We start from the raw sequence: 16458 nt of genomic DNA on the forward strand, positions 1-16458 counted from the left end.
AACGAAAGACCTCATAAAGAAACGACCAAGAATGACAGTGTCCAACTCAAGAGATCAGATAGAATTTCCGGAACTGTCAAAACTGATCAACAAGGAAAAAGTAAGGGATATTTGAAAATATAACATGAGAAAGACTGAGGAAGCAGTAAAAAATGAAAGCAGCATGACATCAGTGAGAAGAAAACTTGCCATAGGACAAGCCAAGATGTATGCATTGAAAGATAAGCAGGGTAATATCATCAGCAAATTCGAAGATATTGTTGCAGGAAGAAAGCAGGCCCACGAGTGTAAAATAATGTATATTTACAACTGAGGTTAATGGCGTTCAGGCAACTGCCAGACTTCTTCCTTCCCTTCACCGTAACATCACCCTCCCGGCGGAGTAGCTCCGTCCCGGTGCAAGTTATAGAGCATCACTTAATGGGGGGACATAGGGCTTCAGCATGGTGACGTGAACAACATCGCTGGTGACGTTGGGAGGGACTGAAGGCTGACCGACTGGGGCGATCTCGTATGTCACGTCGGACAGTTGGCGTAAGATCTGGTACGGACCAGAATAACGGCAAAGTAGTTTTTCCGACAAGCCGACGCGACGTGAAGGCGTCCAGAGAAGGACAAGGGAACCAGGTGAAAAATGGGAGTCTCGGTGCCGAAGGTCGTAGCGTCGCTTTTGAGAAGCTTGCGAGACTGTGAGGCGATGACGGGCGACTTCTCGGGACTGGGCGGCTAAGTCAATAGCATCGCGAGCGTAACCAGTGCTGGGTGATTGTACTGCGGAAGGTAGCAACGTGTCAAAGGGCAAGGTGGGGTCGCGGCCATACAAAAGGTAAAATGGTGAAAATCCAGCAGTATCGTGACGGGACGAGTTGTATGCGAAAGTGATGTATGGTAAAGCGACGTCCCAGTCGCGGTGATCGTCGGAAACGTACATGGCCAGCATTTCAGTTAGCGTGCGGTTGAGTCGCTCGGTGAGGCCGTTCGTTTGAGGGTGGTACGCGGTAGCAATCTGGTGTTCTGTAGAACAGGAGCGGAGCAGATCGTCGACGACATTCGATAGAAAGTAGCGGCCGCGATCCGTCAACAACTGGTGAGGGGTGCTGTGGTGCAGGATGTCGTCGTATAGTAAGAAGTCGGCGACATCTGTAGCGCAGCTGGTTGGTAGCGCTCGTGCGATGGCATATCTCGTGGCATAATCGGTTGCTACAGCAATCCATTTGTTTCCTTTGATGGAAATTGGAAAGGGGCCAAGGAGGTCTAGGCCCACCCGGAAGAAGGGCTCTGTAGGGATATCAATTGGTTGCAGCAAACCAGCGGGAGGCATAGCAGGCGTCTTCCGGCGCTGACACAGGTCGCAAGAAGCAACATAACGGCGCACAGAGCGATAAATGCCGGGCCAGAAGAAGCGTCGCCGCAGGCGGTCATATGTACGAGTGATGCCCAGATGTCCAGCAGTAGGAGCGTCGTGAAGTTGCTGGAGCACGGCTAGTCGAAGGTGCTTGGGAACGTTAGGACGAACGCTACGACGGTATAAAGTTCCATCGCGCAAGGTGAACATCCGGAGGGACGGGTCATTGGGCGAGGAGCTTAGGCGTTCCATAAGTGTTCGAAGAACGGGATCTTTGCGCTGCTCGTCGCCAATATGGAGGAAGCCGGAGAGGGATAGAACACTGATGTCCGAGTCTGCATCGGTATCGTCCGGTTGATCCACGAGATTGCGGGACAGGCAGTTAGCGTCTTTATGCAGGCGCCCTGATTTATACATAATAGAAAATGTATATTCTTGTAGACGCAAGGCCCAACGTGCAAGTCGTCCAGTTGGGTCCTTCAAAGAGGAGAGCCAGCAGAGGGCGTGATGATCGGTTACGACGCAGAAGCTCCGACCGAAAAGGTACGGCCGAAATTTCGCGACCGCCCATACGAGCGCGAGACATTCTCTTTCAGTAATGGAGTAATTTCGCTCGGGCGTGGAAAGAAGGCGGCTAGCGTAAGCGATGACACGGTCTTGGCCCTGTTGACGCTGAGCGAGGACAGCGCCGATGCCATGACCACTCGCGTCAGTTCGTACTTCAGTGGGCGTAGAAGGGTCAAAGTGCGTCAGAACTGGGGAAGTTCTAAGCCGCTCAATCAAGGTAGAGAACGCTTTCTCCTGCAGTGGTCCCCAAGAGAAAGAGACGCCTTTCCTAAGAAGGTCAGTGAGAGGGTGAGCTATGTCGGCAAAATTTTTCACAAATCGCCGGAAATAAGAGCATAAGCCCAGAAAACTACGGACATCGTTTGTGGAACAAGGTACAGGAAAATTTCGCACGGCGTGAACTTTCTGTGAATCAGGTTGGATTCCGGCGGCGTTCACGAGATGGCCGAGCATGGTAATTTCACGGCGACCGAAATGGCACTTGGAGGAGTTTAGCTGAAGGCCAGCCCTGCGAAACACGGAGAGTATGGTTGTGAGGCGCCGCAGATGGCTCTCAAAGTTCGGCAAAAACACAATCACATCGTCGAGGTAACAGAGGCATGTAGACCACTTCAAGCCGCGCAAGCGAGAGTCCATAATGCGCCCGAATGTAGCTGGCGCATTGCATAATCCAAAGGGCATGACTTTAAATTGGTACAGACCGTCCGGTGTGACGAAGGCGGTTTTCTCGCGGTCCATCTCATCGACGCTAATCTGCCAATAACCGGAGCGGAGGCCAGTTGATGAAAAGTATTGGGATCCGTGAAGGCAGTCAAGAGCGTCATCAATGCGAGGCAGGGGATAAACATCCTTCTTTGTTATCCTGTTGAGGTGACGGTAGTCAACGCAGAAGCGCCACGAGTTGTCTTTCTTCTTTACTGAGACAACTGGTGATGCCCACGGGCTACTTGAAGGTTCAATGATGTCCTTGTCCATCATCCTGTCTACCTCTTTTTGTATGATGGCCCTTTCTGTTGCGGAGACACGATATGGCCGCCTATGAATGGGGCTGGCGTCACCGGTGTTGATGCGATGCGTGACAACAGATGTCTGGCCAAGTGGACGGTAGTCCAAATAAAAGATGTCCCGATAAGATGACAGGAGGTGACCAAGAGCTGTTGTTTGCTCGGAAGGAAGGTCAGGGGCGATCATCTTTGAAACATCGTCCGTGGGCGTCGAGTACGGAGGAGTGGGTGACAATGGTCCGTTGGTACTGAGGAACGATTCAGAGGTCAAAGAAGAAACCTCAAATTCTTCCAAAGGAGTGATATGAGCTATGGCGATACCGTGTGGCAGCACATGCGACGAAAATCCAAAATTGAGGATGGGAATGCGAGTGCAGTTTTCGCGGATCCGGACTAAGGTGCTCGGTAGGGCAATATTGCACGACAAAACCACGTCAGTAAGCGGCGACACGACGTACTCGCCATCAGGTACGGGAGGACAGGGCGTCAGGAGGACATTTGTAGCCGCTTGTGGAGACAGCCTTGTAAACTGAGCAGAACATAAGCGGTGTGTAGCACAAGTTGTTGTGTCGGCAGGAAGCGGCAGATCCAACTGTACAACACCTGCGGAGCAGTCAATTTGGGCAGAGTGTTTCGAAAGGAAGTCGAGGCCGAGAATTAGGTCATGCGGACAGTGTTCAAGGACGATAAGTAGAACAACGGTATAATGGCCCCCAATGGTCACACGTGCTGTGCACATTCCAAGGACAGGTGAAGTACTCCCATCGGCGACTCGCATAGTGCCCAGTACGGCGGGTGTCAGAACCTTCTTGAGCCTTCGGCGGAGAGCAGCGCTCATAACCGAAAGCTGCGCTCCTGTATCAACGAGAGATCTAACAGGAACGCCATCAACTTCAATGTCCAGTAGGTTTCCACATGTAGGCAGGGTCAACAGAGGACTTGTGGGCCGGGTCGTAGTTGCAGCTTCACCTCCGGGAGCTGCACCGCCTAGTTTCCCGAAGCGAAGCGACCGGTTGCAGAAGGGGACGAAGAGCGGTGAACGAGAGGCGAACGGGACCTACGACCTTGCGGAGACGGGGAGCGGCTAGATCTTGGTGGAGCACTGTCGGCGTTGATGTTCCTAGTCGGCGTATAGGGCGAGAAAGTGCGATCGTCTGGTACTTGGCGGTAGTGACTCGGAGACGACCACCGAGGAGGCGACGACCAGTGGTTGCGGCAATGACGGGCGATGTGTCCAATACCGGAACAATTAACGCAGATGGGTTTATTATCCGCTATGCGCCAGTCAGCTGGGTTGCGACGGGGTGGCGGAAAGCTTCGCGTCTGGGAGCGAGCGGCCGGAGCAATCTGGTAGGTGTTTGTATGGCGGACCGAGCAGAGAGATGGAATGTCCAAACTTGCTATTTCCTCCCGAACGACCGCTTGTATAAGGGAGATAGCGGGCACGCTTTCCCGACAGACGGGACGAACTGGAGCCGGAGCCATGGCCTCAAGCTCACGGCGAACGATGCGCGTGATATCTTCCGGTCCTGCGGGCTGAACGAACCGCGGCGGGTCTTCGCAAGAAGATGTCGCGGCGATATTGGGCAATCGGTCGAAAGTTTGAGCGACGCAGCGGCCCTTCGCTTGTTCGAAGCGCCGGCACTCCTTTACTATTGCATCCACAGTGGCACAATCCTTACACATCAGGAGATTGAATGCATCGTCTGCAATACCTTTCAGTATGTGACCAATCTTGTCTGCCTCGGTCATGTTGTCATCAGCCTTGCGACAGAGGGCCAGCACATCCTGTATGTACATGACATAGGATTCTGTGGACGTCTGAGCGCGGCACGCAAGTTCTTTTTTTGCTGCCAGCTGACGACCGACAGGTCTGCCAAACAGGTCCCGCATTTTTTCTTTGCAGACATCCCAGCTCGTTAGGTCAGCTTCGTGTGTGTCGTACCATTGCTTCGCAGTTCCTCTTAGATAAAATATCACGTTTGCTAGCATCATTGTTGGATCCCATCAGTTGTTGTCGCACACTCGCTCGTACATCGTAAGCCAGTCCTCGACGTCGGCGTTGTCCGTGCCACAAAATGTCCCCGGGTCCCGCGGATGAGTAAGGATGACCGTTGACACGGGCTGCTGAGGCGTTGTCGCTTATGTCGGTTGATTTGCCATTGTGGCGGCAGGTAGATGACGTCCGCTGCGAAGTTCCGTGATTGTACCCCGCACCTTCCACCAAAATGTTGCAGGAAGAAAGCAGGCCCACGAGTGTAAAGTAATGTATATTTATAACTGAGGTTAATGGCGTTCAGGCAACTGCCACACTTCGTCTTCCTCTCGTCCAATCCAACTTCTTCCTTCCCTTCACCGTAACAATATAATAAAAGCAGCGGGAGAATTCTATACTGACCTGTGCAATACCCAGAGCAGCCACGATACCTCCATTCGAAGTAGCAATGAGCAGGCTACAGAGGCTCCTTCTATAACTACCGATGAAGTTAGAAGGGCCTTGCAAGACATGAAACGGGGAAAGGCGGTAGGAGAACATGGAATAACATTCGATTTAATCAAAGTTGGAGGAGACATCATACTTGAAAAGCTTGCGGCCCTTTATACGAAATTTCTCACGACTTCAAGGGTCCCAGAAAACTGTAACAATGCCAACATTATACTAATCCACAAAAAAGGGAGACGTTAAAGAATTTAAAAAAATTGTAGACCCATTAGCTTACTTCCAGTATTGTATAAAATATTCACCAATTTGTAATAGAATAAGGGCAACACTTGACTTCAGTCAACCAAGGGAACAGGCTGGCTTCAGGAAGGGATACTCTACAATGGTTCGCATCCATGTAATCAATCAGGCAATCGAGAAATCCGCAGATTACAAGCAGCCTCTCCACATGGCTTTCATAGATCACGAAAAGGCATTTGATTCAGTAGAAATATCAGCAGTCATAGAGGCATTATGTAATCAAGGAGTGCAGAAGGTTTACGTAAATATCTTGGAAAATATCTACAAAGATAGCACAGTTATTTTGATTCTCCGCAAGAAAAGTAGAAACATATCTATAAAGAAAGTGGTCAGGCAAGGGGACACAATCTCTTCAATGCTATTCACTGCATGCTTGGAAGAAGTATTCAAGCTATTAAACTGGGAAGGCTTGGGAGTGAATATAAACGGCGAATACCTCAGGGACATTCGGTTTCCAGATGACACTGTCCTGTTCAGCAACTCTGGGGACGAGTTACAACAAATGATTGAGGACCTTAACAGAGAGAGTGTAACAGTAGAGTTGAAGATTAATATAAGAAGACAAAGATAATGATCAATAGCCTGGAAAGAAAGCAAGAGTTCAGGATCGCCAGTCAACCTCTAGAGTATCTGAAGGAGTACGTTTACCTAGGTCAATTACTCACAGGGGACCCTGATCACGAGAAGGAAATTTACAGGAGAATAAAAATAGTTTGGAGTGCATACGGCAGACATTGTCAGATCCTGACTGGAAGCTTACCACTATCATTGAAAAGAAACGCTTACAATCAATGCATTCTACCAGTGTTAAAATATGGGACAGAAATTTAGAGATTGACAAAGAAGCTCGAGAACAGGTTAAGGACCGCGCAAAGAGCGATGGAACGAAGAATGATAGGCAAAACGTTAACAAACAGGAAGGGGACGGCTTGGATCAGAGAGATAACGGGGATAGCCGATTTTCTAAATGAAATTGAGAGAAAAAAAAAGGAGCTGGGTAGGCCAAGTAATGGGTAGGTTAGATAACCGGTGGTCCAATAGGGTTACATAAATGGTGCCAAGAGAAGGGAAGCGCAGTCGAGGACGACAGAAGACTAGGTGGGAGATCGCAGGGAGAGGCCTTCGTCCTGCAGTGGACATAAAATATTATGATGATGATGATGATGATGATGATAATGATATATTGTCACGGGTATAGATAAAGATAAATGAAAATGCATTTGCTATTTACAAGCTATCATAGACACAGCCAGTATGGCGGATAATCTAGCCTAGCGACACTGCGTCGTCTTCGTCCCATTGATGATCGCGTCTTTGTCGGTCGTTCCGCTCGTACCACCCTGACATTACTTCCGGCGGCAAAAGCACCTACCCTGTGCTTGCGATAAGGTAGCCGAATGGTATGGCTTGGTGCGAGCAACGTGGGCGACGTCGGATGAAAAGGGCGATGTGGAAGCATCGAGTGTGACTATTTCGTATGTTGCATCGCTCACATGCCGGACGACGCGGTATGGGCCGGAGTATCGGGAAAGCAGCTTTTTCTGATATGTCTATTCGCAGTGAAGGATTCCATAGAAGAACGAGGTCGCCCGCACTGAAGTCGAAGTCACGATGGCTGTTGTTGTGAAGGGATCTCTGCCTTGTCTGCGACACAGAGAGGCGAAGGCGGGAAACCTGGAGTGGCTTCGCCACTGTGGCAATTGCGTTCTGAGCGTACTCGGACGGGGACTCGACAGGTGGCGAAAAGAGCTTTGTTCACGTCCACAGATTAGGTACTAGGTGGAGTAGTGAGCGGCGTCATGAAGTGAGGAGTAGTACGCAAGCGTTACGATTGATTAACAGAAAACATTTTTTTTTTCGGCATGACAAGTCTACGCGTCGAATGGGAGGGCAGCCTCGTCTGGCCGCCCTCTGGTTTCCTCCACTGCCAGCGCCCGACCGACGATCCATTGCATCCGGTCAGGGTCATCGCTGCAAAGGATGGCCTCCCATTGCTCGAACGTGGGTTTGAAGATGGGATCTACCATGGGGTTAAACTGGCAAGCCCATGTTCCGTGATATTAGTCCGCGAGCTCTCCGCAGTGAAGGAAAGAACGGCGGTGACTGGGACACTGCCTTTCTATTCGTGACGTATGAATTACAGACCGCGAAGCCAAGGTGACAAAAGGTAAGACAGTGACATTACATTTTCGTTGGTTGCTTTCGAACCCAGTTTCCATAGCAAGGAAACCCGATGCTCTAAATATTATGTCATGGATGCATGTATCCTAAAAAGGCGGAATTGCACGCCTTTACGAATTTTCCTCGTGGAAGCCAGCGCTTTCAGACCCTTGGCGCGTTAAGGGCGCCGCATAGCAAAACTTATTAAACGTGAGCTGGCGTCAGCTGGAATGATTCTCTAGCTGACGCTGAAGATGGAAGTTATAGGAGGCGTTGTTCGCTGAAATTCGCTGCGCGTCTCTCATCATGCTGTGGCGCGTTTCTTTAAAATCAAACACGTCGATCGTGTCCCGTTATTCAACAGATTTTAATGCCGAACAAAAGTTCCGCTTTCTCTACAAGGTCCACCGTGGTGACTGAGGGACGCGTTCGTCACTGAAAACTGCAGCGCGTCTCTTATCGTATGTCGATGAGGACAGAGCACTGCCCCAAATAAATGTTTTCCTCTTTTTCTTATCGTAATACGCCATTTTGCCTTGCTGGCTCGTGAAGGCTTCGCGTACATCGATTGGCACAGTATCGTGGGCTCTGCATAACTTTTTTTTACAGCGAAGCTGTATATGGCTAGCCGATTCGTCTGTCTGTCTGTCGGTCGCTTGTACGCCGAAAACTCCTCCGGCGCCACCCCATGCGCATGCGCAAAATGAGAGAGGCGCGTGATTAGCCAACACCAGCTGCATAGCACTCGGCCTACCTGGCCCAAAATTTCTATCGACAAGGCTGGCGCGATGAAAGCGGTGACGTCAAAATCACTGTTGGCTACTCGGGTGCATCCCCATTAGATTATATGGCAGTCGGGCCAGGTAACATGACGTCATGGATTGGAGTGAAAAGACCTTGTGCTATCTAGGTGGTGGTGGATTAGGTGCGCCAGTAGTGACGTCGTTACTTTACGTCGCAGCAGAGCGAGCGCGCCCCACTTTCTCTCCGTCTCCGAAATGGATAGGCCACGCGTCGTACGTACTCCTGAGGAGCAGGCAGCTTTCGATCAGCAACGCCGTGAGCAGAACCGGGAACTAGCTCGTCTGCGCCGCGCCGATGCTGAAGCCCGGGCACGAGAACAAGCTCGTGAAGCCGAGCGCAAGCAGCAACGGCATACCAAGGATCCGGCAGCCTACTGTTACGTTTCGCCTACAACGCGCGGTAATGCCGGCGCGGATGCAACGGACGCCGGGGCTTCGTTCAAAGCGGCGGACATTTTGGCCCGCGCGACGCCGCCGCAACGCTTCCCCGCCAAGCGTGTCCAGGCGTGTTTCAGTGCCACGTGTCTTCGTGTGTGCGTGTGTGTGTGTGTGCCCTCGCTTGTCAAAGCGCGGCAGCCGGGGAGCGGAGTTCCCCAAATGAGGAGCCAGGAGGTCTCTCGGCTCGACCGTGCGCGCCGTCGTGTGGGCAGGTTGGCGATGCGTCACTACACTCGGTTCACCATGTCTCTCGGCTCAACATGTCTCTCGGCTCGACCGTGCGCGCCGTCGTGGGCTCATGCTCCGCCGTCGCGTGGGCTCTTCCCGTGACCTTCCCTTTTGGACCGCGACGCCGAGAGTATAAGAGCAGCTGCCCCCGGACGCCAGGAGAGAGGCTCCGATTTGTACTGTTGAGTTACGTGCTCTCCCGTCTCTCCACTTCGGTCGAACTGACCGGCCGCTCTTTTGCTATGTTAGAATAAACAAGTTGTTCTGTTACCAGTCTTCTCTTGCTTTGCCGGGACCTTCGGATGCTTCCAGTGCCCCAGGCCGCCAGGCCAACGCTACCCTTGGGGCTTGCGACCCATTGGCAATAACGGGCGTCAGCACCGAGACCCCAACAACTCGTGCCAGCGGTGCGATTCCAACATCTGGTTGCCAGCGGTGAGATCGCGACAACGGAGGCCAGCAGCGAAGAGATGCGGTTGAATGTATGCTGAGCAGCACAACGACCATCCGGGAGCAGCGCAACGAGCCCTGTGTGATGACTGGTTGCCTGCAGCGGAACGACTGCGATGAAGTCTTGGCTGCGAGGTTTGGTGAGTGCGGGACTTTCTTCTTCTGAGTTTTGCCAGGCTTTTGTTAGTGTTAGAAACAGAACTGGTAATTGGGGTTGTCGTTGCTGCCGGGTTAGTTTGCGGCAAGACAATAGTAGGCAGTAGAGAAAGCAGCATTCAGAGCAGCCATGGATTTGAAGTCGTTGCGCAAACCGAAATTGCTGGAGCTTGCGAGAGAGTTGGGTCTGGATGTCTCAGACAAACTCAGAAAACCAGAACTGCTAAGGGCTATTCTTGAGTTAGAAGCTGAGGATGACGAGCTGTCGGAATGCCTTGAGACCATTGAGGAGAGGGAGGAGCAAAAAGAGAAACAGGAGCGCGAACTTAAAGAACAGAAAGAGAAAGATGAGCGCGAACTTAAAGAACAAAAAGAGAAAGAAAAAGAAGAGCGCGACCGTCAACACGCTTTGGAAATGAAGCGTCTCGAGTTAGAGATGGAACGCGCTCGTAATGGAAGTCAGGCACACGGTGCAGGAGAACGAGTATTGTTCAAAATGACTGACCTGATGCGGCCGTTTAAGCTTGGAGAGGACATTGGTTTGTTCCTGGTTAACTTTGAGCGAACGTGCGAGAAGCAGGGGTTCTCTCGGGAAACGTGGCCACAGCGCTTGCTCACTTTGCTACCCGGCGAGGCGGCCGACGTAGTCGCTCGCTTGGAGAGAGAGGAGGCAGAGGATTTCGACAAAGTGAAATCGAGTCTGCTAAAAAAGTACCGGCTGTCAGCGGAGGCGTTCCGTCGGAAGTTTCGGGAAAATGAGAAAGGCAAGAGTGAGTCATATACAGAGTTTGCCTACAGGCTTATGTCAAACATGCAGGAGTGGCTCAAAGAAGAGAAAGCGTTTGGTGACCACGAGAAAGTTCTGCAGTGTTTCGGGCTAGAACAGTTTTATAGTCGGTTACCTGAGAACGTGCGGTACTGGGTCTTGGATAGGCCAGACGTTAGTACGGTGGCTCGAGCCGCTGAGCTAGCCGAGGAGTTTGTGACGCGTCGGGCTCGCGGAGCTAAGGACGGTCAAAAGGGTGAATTTGGCTCCAAGTTTGAGAGGCCGAAGTTCACGCCCATGAGAAAGCGGTTCGAGACGAGGCAAGCGCGCGTGTGTTATACGTGCCAGAAGCCGGGTCACTTTTCGGCGCAGTGTCCGACCGAACGTGAGGAGACGGCGGCAGCCGAAGCCGAACGCAGAAAGCGGTTCGAGATGAGGCAAGTGCGCGTGTGTTATACGTGTCGGAAGCCGGGTCACTTTTCGGCGCAGTGTCCAGAAACAAAACCAAAAGTCGTGTTTTTGTCTTTATGCAGCACTGACGAGAACATGAAGCTTCTCGAGCCTTACATGCGAGACCTCCTCGTGAACGGGAAAGAGTGCCGAGTGCTTCGCGATTCCGCAGCTACAATGGATGTAGTCCACCCCTCTTACGTAGAACCCGATATGTTCACGGGCGAGTGCGCATGGATCAAGCAAGCAGTGGAAGCTGATAGCGTGTGTCTGCCGGTAGCAAAAGTGCTTATTGAAGGACCTTTCGGAGCACTTGAGACGGAGGCCGCAGTGTCATCTATGCTGCCCCCCCAGTACCCGTACCTATTTTCGAACAGGTCCGATCACCTCCTGCGCGAGAAGGGGCTTTCGTTTGGTGAGGCTAGCGTTCAGGCCTTAACCAGATCGAAGGTTCGGGAGCTCGCTGCAAAGGCGGTAGTTGCGGGACCGACGTTGTCAAACAATGAAAAAGGGTCAGAGGCGCAGCAAGCTGGTATTCAGAGCACGCCCGAACGGGATAAAATTGAGCCTGTAGCGTTAAAGGCACCAGATACTGGAGAGGAAATTCCCGATGCGGGAAAGTTAGAAGGGCTTCCGGTCGAGCTTCCGGGACTAGGCTCAGTGACGAACAGGAAAGACACCGATCAAGTCATTAGTGACTTAATAAGTAAAGCATCGCTGTCGCCTGAGCAGAAAACCGAACTACACCAGCTCTTACAAGAGTTTCAAGGTCTGTTCTCTGAGAGGCCTGGTAGGACTTCTGTCCTTACTCATGACATAGAACTTACCTCCCCAGAGCCAGTACGATCCAAGGCGTACCGGGTGTCACCCCGCCAGAGCGATATTATGGAGGCTGAGGTAAAGAAAATGCTACAGCTCGGTGTTATTGAAGCGGGTGAGAGTGATTATACCTCCCCTTTGATTTTAGTTGAGGTACCGGGCAAGGAACCTCGTCCTTGCGTCGACTACCGCAGGCTTAATTCCATCACTAAGGATCAAATTTATCCGATCCCTAACATCGAGGAGCGCCTTGAGAGAGTGAGTAGCGCTCACTTTATTTCCACCCTAGATCTTGTCAGGGGTTATTGGCAGGTTCCACTTACAGAAGAGGCTAGTAGGTATGCGGCGTTCATTTCACCAATGGGGACATTCCGTCCTAAAGTTTTGAGTTTTGGTTTGAAGAACGCGCCATACTGCTTTTCAAGCCTCATGGATAAAGTGTTGCGGGGACAGCAAGAATTCGCTTTACCGTATCTAGACGACGTAGCGATATTCTCCGCATCCTGGCCTGAGCATATGGCCCACTTGCGGGCAGTGCTAACCCGCCTGCGCGATGCGGGCTTGACAGTCAAGGCTCCCAAGTGCCAGTTAGCACAGGCCGAGGTTGTCTACCTCGGACACGTGATTGGTCGGGGTCGACGCCGCCCCTCTGAAATAAAGGTGGCCGCCTCCTGCGCTGGAGCCTCGCTTTGCAACAATATTCCTTTGAGGTGCGTTACAAAAAGGGGAGTCTCAACGGTAACGCCGATGGCTTAAGTCGAAGCCCCTAACGTGGGAATCAGCCTCAAAATTGCTTGTTACTGATGTTTTTCTTCCTGAGGCAGGATTTTTTTTAACTTATTGCTTTTGTGTAGTGTTTCAAAGTGATGATGTGCTTTCTAGTGCAATTTTCCGATTTGTGGACGCGTTCTGAGTGCTGCTAAACTACTGTAAGGAACTAGGCAGCAGTATGAAAAGGGAAAGAGCCTGGCAGGGCTTAGTGAGGGTTGTGCCGTGCTTGCTGACTGAGCGGTTGACTTTCGGCGTAGTTCTAACGCTTGCCGGAAACGAGAACAAAAATGTCAACTCTCCCGAAGTCACTTTGCAGTGTCCTGTGTGCACCTGAACGTGAGAACGAGGCCTTCTCTGTGCGCTGCGCTCAAGAAACGCCAAAGGACGCCCGACTTCGGTTATAAGCATCATCGAGCGACATCCCTCCGGACAGCGGATGCAGTCCCCTGACCATCGGGATCTCCTTCCCCCGGCGGGGCGGTCTGTTACGTTTCGCCTACAACGCGCGGTAATGCCGGCGCGGATGCAACGGACGCCGGGGCTTCGTTCAAAGCGGCGGACATTTTGGCCCGCGCGACGCCGCCGCAACGCTTCCCCGCCAAGCGTGTCCAGGCGTGTTTCAGTGCCACGTGTCTTCGTGTGTGCGTGTGTGTGTGTGTGCCCTCGCTTGTCAAAGCGCGGCAGCCGGGGAGCGGAGTTCCCCAAATGAGGAGCCAGGAGGTCTCTCGGCTCGACCGTGCGCGCCGTCGTGTGGGCAGGTTGGCGATGCGTCACTACACTCGGTTCACCATGTCTCTCGGCTCAACATGTCTCTCGGCTCGACCGTGCGCGCCGTCGTGGGCTCATGCTCCGCCGTCGCGTGGGCTCTTCCCGTGACCTTCCCTTTTGGACCGCGACGCCGAGAGTATAAGAGCAGCTGCCCCCGGACGCCAGGAGAGAGGCTCCGATTTGTACTGTTGAGTTACGTGCTCTCCCGTCTCTCCACTTCGGTCGAACTGACCGGCCGCTCTTTTGCTATGTTAGAATAAACAAGTTGTTCTGTTACCAATCTTCTCTTGCTTTGCCGGGACCTTCGGATGCTTCCAGTGCCCCAGGCCGCCAGGCCAACGCTACCCTTGGGGCTTGCGACCCATTGGCAATAACGGGCGTCAGCACCGAGACCCCAACAACTCGTGCCAGCGGTGCGATTCCAACACTACCAAGCCGTCGTTTAACGAGCCGTCGAGATTAACCCAGTGATAAACGCCCGGGCCCTGTGTTTCAGCTTCGCTGGTTAACCATCTGTACGGAATGCTTGGGCGGTGTTTTTTTCCTCGACACAACACAACAGCCGCAGGTGGGGCTCCACGCAAGGTCACCGCGCGCGCATGCACGGAAGGCTGCAGCTTCCGTGGGACGGAGCAACATTGGCTGAATGCCGACCCGACGTGCAGGTGGAATTCCAGCGAACGCAAGCGCTGACGCGATGGCCTCGGCGCAGCTGCTGGGAATGGGAGAGATATCAAAAAACGAAATTGACCAGTTTTCGCCTAAGTTGCGAAGCACTGACTGGGGTGACAGCAATGGCCAGTACGTATCTCCGGAGAAGCACCGCTTGTGATCGTTCTCTTTTCCTCGATTTCACTTTGTGTCTCCAGAGGCGCTATAGCTGTTCGTTCGTTCGTTCGTTCGTTCGTTTGTTCGTTCGTCCGTCCGTCCGTCCGTCCGTCCGTCCGTCCGTCCGTCCGTCCGTCCGTCCGTCCGTCCGTCCGTCCGTCCGTCCGTCCGTCCGTCCGTCCGTCCGTCCGTCCGTCCGTCCGTCCGTCCGTCCGTCCGTCTGTCTGTCTGTCTGTCTGTCTGTCTGTCTGTCTGTCTGTCTGTCTGTCTGTCTGTCTGTCTGTCTGTCTGTCTGTCTGTCTGTCTGTCTGTCTGTCTGTCTGTCTGTCTGTCTGTCTGTCTGTCTGTCTGTCTGTCTGTCTGTCTGTCTGTCTGTCTGTCTGTCTGTTGACTCGTGGTTCATACCCACTATCGGGGAGATTGGTCAAGACAAATGTGGGTGAAGATAATAGATTATAGAAATTAATTTCCGCTTTCAAATGTACGAAAAACGATAACTACATGTTTTTAGCCTTTCGCGCACGAAATACACATGAACATTCTAGACAGACGTAGACAAGGCGCTGGTGGTGGAGCGCTCCACGTCTGTCTTGCATTCTTTAACTCACATCCTTTCAAATTCAATGTGACAGATGGAAGAAAATGAATTAAGTGGCCTGAATTGAAATGCACTAAAATATTAATAATAAAAAAAGGCTTTAACTGTGCGATCACTTGGGATCGGTAAAAAAGTCCCGGATGGCGGCGAAAACATCCCTGCGACTGTCCCCGCAATATGAGGCTCCAAATGAAAGGATAACGGGAATCGTCAGATCCAGGCCAATATTGCGAAAGGTAATTCCAGAGATTCCTCTACTCAATATATATTGAAGTGGCGGCATAACAGAAGGAAGCGATCTATTGTTTCTTCCTCTTTACAGAAAATGCCTGTATTGGCGATATCCTGTAAGAATACAGTACAAGCTCCACCCACACAAGGTGTGCCTCCCCTTCTCCCCTGAAAGAGAGTCGAGCCAGCTAGCTAGAGTCAGCTCACAGCTTGATGACTTTGCTCTGGCAATCTAAGTGATATTAAGCCAATTGGAAAATAAAAGCTAATTGTTTCAAGCTAAAATATAACCTTTGGCTGAGCGCTGATGTCAGCGTTACCCATAATATTTGCCCTGATTTACAGGTGCCAACACCAGTGACACAATAACCAGACGGAGAAGACAGCTGTTGTAAACACTTAAAAACCTCTTGACATCGAGGAAATAAGCGAATCTACTTGGCTTGCTCATTTATACTAACGATAATGTGTTTTTTTTTTTCATGTGAACTGTTATAGCGTTTTTGAAGTAAAAGTGACAAACCAATGTCAAGCAGACACAATTTACTGTTTTGCTTATATCAAGTACAATGTATTACTTGCGAGATACGCTATATACATTACACTCAATGTTCGTAGCACAGTTGGACGTGTGCCTGCGGGTGAATAAATATTTCTTGCGATCTATGCATATTGTGTTTGAGTTGGGTAACGCACATATAACATTTTATCCTTAGGTTGACACTAACTTCCTTGCTTGTCATCGACTATAGGGAGATATTCACCGAACCAGACACGTGTAGGTCAAAATTCAGAAAAGAAATTCGACAACATAATTCCGTGAGTGATATTGCAAGCCTGCGTGTACTGAAACAATCACTGCGCGAGAGATATAAGAGGTGAAACAATTAAAACGGCATTAGAAAACGCTCGTGTAACTGTAGGCGTACGGAATCTAAACGCAGTCAAGTACGATGACAATGGCCCGGCTATATATAGCTGTCTGCTTGACTTTCATCCTCGTGCTATATATTCTTTGCTCTTGCTATATATGCTCTTGCTATATATTCCCCAGTGTATTTTCCTTCTTCTATGTTTTCTACGTGAATCTTTCCGCATAGCGCGACTGAAAAATGCATACAATCAATGTTTGCTTTCTCGCGCGCACATGCGAGCTTTGTTGAAACGACTGCTAGGTTTGACGACGCGTTTCCACTACATTCTCTGCACACGAAAAAGCCCCTATATCATTGGATATGTTGCTATCATCCCTGTGTATGCAGCGCCTTTAGAAATGCATCAACTTTCTTCATTGTAATGTTAATGTCATGAAAAAGAAAAAAATAGGGAATGT

This window comes from Dermacentor andersoni, chromosome 4 (assembly GCF_023375885.2).
Source record: "Dermacentor andersoni chromosome 4, qqDerAnde1_hic_scaffold, whole genome shotgun sequence".
Taxonomy (NCBI): Eukaryota; Metazoa; Arthropoda; class Arachnida; order Ixodida; family Ixodidae; genus Dermacentor; species Dermacentor andersoni.